This window comes from Salvelinus namaycush, chromosome 22 (assembly GCF_016432855.1).
Source record: "Salvelinus namaycush isolate Seneca chromosome 22, SaNama_1.0, whole genome shotgun sequence".
NCBI classification, from domain to species: Eukaryota; Metazoa; Chordata; class Actinopteri; order Salmoniformes; family Salmonidae; genus Salvelinus; species Salvelinus namaycush.
The window spans coordinates 10,221,252-10,227,889 of NC_052328.1; positions in this window are offsets into that span (position 1 = coordinate 10,221,252).

Sequence of the window (6,638 nt, forward strand, 5' to 3'; positions counted from 1 at the left end):
TTTTTTTGTAGTTTTAATATTTCTATAATTCTTACTCTAGAGTAGCAGGTGCAAGTTATTTTCAATAAAGAAAGGTGCCCCATGAGTAATATCAGCTATTACATCAGAACTGGAAATGGCAATTTCATGTGTGAAATGAACGGCTGGAAAGTAATGTATACTGAACAAAAATATAAAAAGAACACGCAACACTTTCAAAGATTGTAATAAATTACAGTTCATATAAGGAAATCAGTCAATTGAAATGAAATCATTAGGGCCTAATTTATGGATTTCACCTGACTCGGAATACAGATATTGGTCACAGAAACCTTAAATAAAAAAGATAGGGGCGTGGATCAGAAAACCAGTCAGTATCTGGTGTGACCACCATTTGACTCATGCAGAGCGACACATCTCCTTCACATAGAGTTAATCAGGCTGTTGATTGTGGCCTGTGGAATGTTGTCCCGCTCCTTTTCAATGTCTGTGCGAAGTTGCTGAATACTAGCGGGAACTGGAAAATGCTGTCGTACACTTCAATCCAGAGCATCCCAAACATGCTAAATGGGTGATATGTCTGGTGAGTATGCAGGCCATGGAACTGGGACATTTTCAGCTTCCAGGAATTGTGTACAGATCAAATCAAATGTTATTAGTCACATACACATATTGAGCAGATGTTATTGCGGGTGTAGCGAGATCCTTGCGACATGGGGTTGTGCATTATCATGCTGAAACATGAGGTGATAGCGGCAGATGAATGGCACGACAATGTGGTTCAGGATCTTGTCACGGTATCTCTGTGCATTCAAATTGCCATTAGTAAAATGCAATTGTGTTTGTTGTCCGTAGCTTAAGCCTGACTATAACATAACCCCACCGCCACCATGGGGCACTCTGTTCACAATGTTGACATCAGCAAACCGCTCGCTCACACAACGCCATAAATGTCGTCTGCAGTTGTGAGGCAGGTTGGTCGTACTGCCAAATTCTCTAAAATGACATTGGAGGTGGCTTATTGTACAGAAATTAACATTAAATTGTCTGTCAACAGCTCTGTGGGACATTCCTGACGTCAGCATGCCAATTGCACGCTCCCTCAAAACTGGAGACGTCTGTGCTATTGTGTTGTGTGACAAAACTGCACATTTTAGAGTGGCCTTTTACTGTCCCCAGCACAAGGTGCACCTGTGTAATGATCATGCTGTTAAATCAGCTTCTTGATATGCCAAACCTGTCAGGTGGATGGATTATCTTGGCAAAGGATAAATGCTCACTAATAGGGATGTAAACAAATTTGTGCACAAAATATGAGCGAAATAAGCTTTTTGTGCTTATGGAACATTTCTGGGATCTTTTATTTCAGCTCATGAAACATGGGACCAACACTTTACATGTTTTGTTTTATATTTTTCTTCAGTATAGTAATCCATCCAACACAGTAAACATGCATTGATAATCAATGATAGGTGGCGACATCAACAACTTATGAGCATGTAGTGCCTTTTGCTTCTAAAAAAAAACAGATGAAAATTGTCTCTCACAATGATTTGCTTCCGACTTCAAGTTGCAGTTGGTGAGGAGCAGCTGCAGTAATTTCCAGTCGACTGCATTCAAAAGTTCATGACCTTAGAACACATGGTTGTTGTAAAGATCATGCAGTAGTCGCAAGTCGGAACATTTTTATACCCATTATGCAACGAACTTTGAAAGGGGGTGACCGACGTTGGTCAACGTCTTGACAAAAGTGATCCTCTCGAACACGCCCATTGTAAATTCATGTCTCCCATTCAAATACAAAAAAGCTAACAACCCGAGTTGCTTCAGCTGGAAGGTGGTAGATAGGCCTAAGAGTATTTGTCACTTGTGTACATTGGAGGAGATACGTAGTGTCCTACGTTCATGATCTGGTGGATTTACAAAGCAGTATAGGAGGAATCAGTTTAGGCTTAGGTCAGAACCAGACATCTCTGAGTGTGCATTGTGCAGTGTTGGAGAGCAGCTCTCCATTTGGGCTGATCTGTGATCATGACCCCCTAGCACCTCCCCCGGTCAGAGGGGAATAGGGCAACCTCACAAAGTTACACACAAGGATACTTTATTTACATACAACAGACATCGAATGGAAATGGTGGGAATGGTAGTGTTTTTTAAACATGCCCAACCCACCATCCCACAGGTCCAGAGATATGATTGTGATATTACTGTGCAGGACAGAGGTGACCTTTGCTGTTCTCTCTGCCACTGCTTGGAGGAGACTGCATGGAGAGTGTGACCATAGAGATCCTATTACTTGTTGAATTTACAACTTGTCCAGGTACTTGTTGCATTAACAACTTGTCTAAATCCTATTGATGGGTCCTGACTTCTAAACTTGAAAATAGGAAATATCCTTATTCATGTCACTGAGGGAGAGAGGGGAATGTAGAACGTTTACATTCTGTCAGAATTGGTTATTTGTTAGACATCAGGTATCTGATGGGAAGGAGAAGGGCCACAGTCTGGTACAAGTCAACAGGATAGCCGTGAGTTGGGGAGAAGTGAGGAATTTGGGCTGAGGTCAGGTCAGATGAAGTGAGGAAGAACAGATATCACTAAAGTTCTGTCTAGCAACAGAGGTGTATTGGCTGTTCAGATGTGTAAGGAGAAGACTCAGCATAGGAGAAATGGTTAAATACAAGTACTTGCGTGAATATGTCTTGGTCTGTTCAGCTGTCTGACCTATTGGGTGAATAAACTTGGTTTGAGCTTTACTAATCGTCTGTGAGTTTTTTACTCTTTATTTAGAACCTAACACGATCATCAAATTAGATCAGCCAGTGCATGGCTGTGGATTGACTGGATTGTTTGAATGGAATGTTAGCATATTGGCAGTTTAATTTGAAACATTTATGGAATCATTCATCTAAAACTGACTGGCTAGCTAGCTAGCTAACAAACATACAGTGCAGATACAGTGCCGTGAAAATGTAAAATCAGCAAAAAAAATAAACGTCCCTTTTTCAGGACCCTGTCTTTCAAAGATAATTCGTAAAAATCCAAATAACTCCACAGATCTTCATTGTAAAGGGTTTAAACACTGTATCCCATGCCTGTCAATGAACCATAAACAATTAATGAACATGCACCTGTGGAACGGTCGTTAAGACACTAACAGCTTACAGACGGTAGGCAATTAAGGTCACAGTTATGAAAACTTAGGACACTAAAGAGGCCTTTCTACTGACTCTGAAAAATACCAAAAGAAAGATGCCCAGGGTCCCTGCTCATCTGCGTGCCTTAGGCATGCCTTAGGCATGCTGCAAGGAGGAATGAGGAATGCAGATGTGGCCAGGGCAATAAATTGCAATGTCCGTACTTGTGAGACGCCTAAGACAGCACTACAGGGAGACAGGACGGACAGCTGATCATCCTTGCAGTGTCAGACCACATGTAACAACACCTGCACAGGATCGGTACATCCGAACATCACACCTGCGGGACAGGTACAGGATGGCAACAACAACTGCCCGAGTTACACCAGGAACGCACAATCCCTCCATCAGTGCTCAGACTGCCCGCAATAGGCTAAGAGAGGCTGTACTGAGGGCTTGTAGGCCTGTTGTAAGGCAGGTCCTCACCAGACATCACCGGCAACAACGTCGTCTATGGGCACAAACCCACCGTCGCTGAACCCAACAGGACTGGCAAAAAGTGCTCTTCACTGACAAATCGCGGTTTTGTTTCACCTGAGGTGATGGTCGGATTCGCGTTTATTGTTGAAGGAATGAGTGTTACACCGAGGCCTGTACTCTTGGAGCGGGATCGATTTGGAGGTGGAGGGTCCGTTATGGTCTGGGGCGGTGTGTCACAGCATCATCGGACTGAGCTTGTTGTCATTGCAGGCTATCTCAACGCTGTGCGTTACAGGGAAGACATCCTCCTCCCTCATGTGGTACCCTTCCCTGCAGGCTCATCCAGACATGACCCTAAAGCATGACAATGCCACCAGCCATACTGCTCATTCTTTCCGTGATTTCCTGCAAGACAGGAATGTCAGTGTTCTGCCATGGCCAGCGAAGATCCCGGAGCTCAATCCCATTGAGCACGTCTGGGACCTGTTGGATCGGCGTGTGAGGGCTAGGGCCATTTACCCCCAGAAATGTCCGGGAACTTGCAGGTGCCTTGGTGGAAGAGTGGGGTAACATCTCACAGCAAGAACTGGCAAATCTGGTGCAGTCCATGAGGAGGAGATGCACTGCAGTACTTAATGCAGCTGGTGGCCACACCAGATACTGACTGTTACTTTTGATTTTGACCCCCCTTTGTTCAGGGACACCTTATTCAATTTCTGTTAGTCATAGGTCTGTGGAACTTGTTTAGTTTATGTCTCAGTTGTTGAATCTTGTTATGTTCATACAAATATTTAAAATTAACACAGTTGACAGTGAGAGGACGTTTCTTAATTTGCTGAGTTTATTTGCCTCCTTTCTCTGTTTTTGTGTATTTTGGAAATTGAATGTTATCAGATCTTCATCCAAAACCTAATATTAAATAAAGGGAACATAAGTGAACAAATAACACAACAATTACAGATTTATTTCATAAACAAGGTTATGGAACACCCAATTCCCTTGTGTGAAAAAGTAATAGCCTTCTTACACTCAATAACTGGTTGTTCCACCTTTAGCTGCAATGTCTCCAACCAAACGATTTCTGTAGTTGTTGATCAGTCTCTCACATCGCTGTGGAGGAATTTTGGTCCACTCTTCCATGCAGAACTGCTGTAACTCAGCGACATTTGTGGGTTTTCAAGCATGAACTGCTCGTTTCAAGTCCTGCCACAACATCTCAATTGGGATTAGGCCTGGACTTTGACTAGGCCATTCCAAAACATAAAATGTGTTGCTTTGTAGCCATTCTCATGTAGACTTGATTATGTGTGTGTGTGTGTGTGTGCATCTATCAGTTACACATACATGTCAGTATATACACACACACAACAATTAGGTCACATGGGGGAGAAGGTGTTGTGCCGTGAGGTGTTGCTTTATTTATTTTTTTAAACCAAATTTGCTATTCACTTGCGCTATTTAAGATGAAAGGGATTTCCATGAACTCATGGCTCTGTATAATACTGTACGTTTCCTTGAATTTGTTCTGGACCTACTGGAGGCTATTTTGTAAATGACATCGCCGAAGTCAAGGATCGGCAGGATAATCAGTTTTAAGAGGGTATGTTTGTCAGCATGAGTGAAGGATGTTTTGTCGCGAAATAGGAAGTCAATTCTAGATTTAATTTTGGATTGGAGATGCTTAATGTGAGTCTACAGTCTAACCAGACACCTAGGTATTTGTAGTTGTCCACATATTCTAAGTCAGAACCGTCCAGAGTAGTGATGCTGGACGGGCGGGCAGGTGTGGGCAGCGGTCGGTTGAAGAGCATGCATTTAGTTTTACTTGCATTTAAGAGCATTTGGAGGCCACGGAAGGAGAGTTGTATGGCATTGAAGCTCGTCTGGAAGTTTGTTAACACAGTGTCCAAAGAAGGGCCAGAAGTATACAGAATGGTGTCGTCTGCATAGAGGTGGATCAGAGAATCACCAGCAGCAAGAGCGACATCATTGATGTATACAGAGAAGAGAGTTGGCCCGAGAATTGAACCCTGTGGCACCCCCATAGAGACTGCCAGAGGTCCGGACAACAGACCATCCGATTTGACACACTGAACTCTATCTGAGAAGTAGTTGGTGAACCAGGCGAGGCAGTCATTTGAGAATCCAAGGCTATTGAGTCTGCCGATAAGAATGTTGTGATTGACAGAGTCGAAAGCCTTGGCCAGGTCGAGGAATACAGCTGCACAGTATTGTCTCTTATCGATGGCGATTATGATATTGTTTAGGACCTTGAGCGTGGCTGAGCTGCACCCATGACCAGCTCGGAAACCAGATTGCATATTGGAGAAGGTACGGTGGAATTCGAAATGGTTGGTGATCTGTTTGTTAACATGGCTTTCGAAGACCTTAGAAAGGCAGGGTAGGATAGATATAGGTCTGTAGCAGTTTGGGTCTAGAGTGTATCCCCCTTTGAAGAGGGGGATGACCGCGGCAGCTTTCCAATCTTTGGGGATCTCAGACGATATGAAAGAGAGCTTGAACAAGCTAGTAATAGGTGTTGCAAGAATTGTGGCTGATAATTTTAGAAAGAGAGGGTCCAGATTGTCTAGCCCGGCTGATTTGTAGGGGTCCAGATTTTGCAGCTCTTTCAGAACATCAGCTATCTGGATTTGGGTGAAGGAGAAATGGGGGAGGCTTGGGCAAGTTGCTGTGGGGGGTGCAGGGCTGTTGACCGGGGTAGGGGTAGCCAGGTGGAAAGCATGACCAGCTGTAGAAAAATGCTTATTGAAATTCTCAATTATTGTGGATTTATCAGTGGTGACAGTGTTTCCTAGCCTCAGTGTAGTGGGCAGCTGGGAGGAGGTGCTCTTATTCTCCATTGACTTTACAGTGTCCCAGAACTTTTTGGAGGTTGTGCTACAGGATGCAAATTTCTGTTCGAAAAACCTAGCCTTTGCTTTCCTAACTGCCTGTGTATGTTGGTTCCTAACTTCCCTGAAAAGTTGCATATCGCGGGGGCTATTCGATGCTAATGCAGTATGCCACAGGATGTTTTTGTGC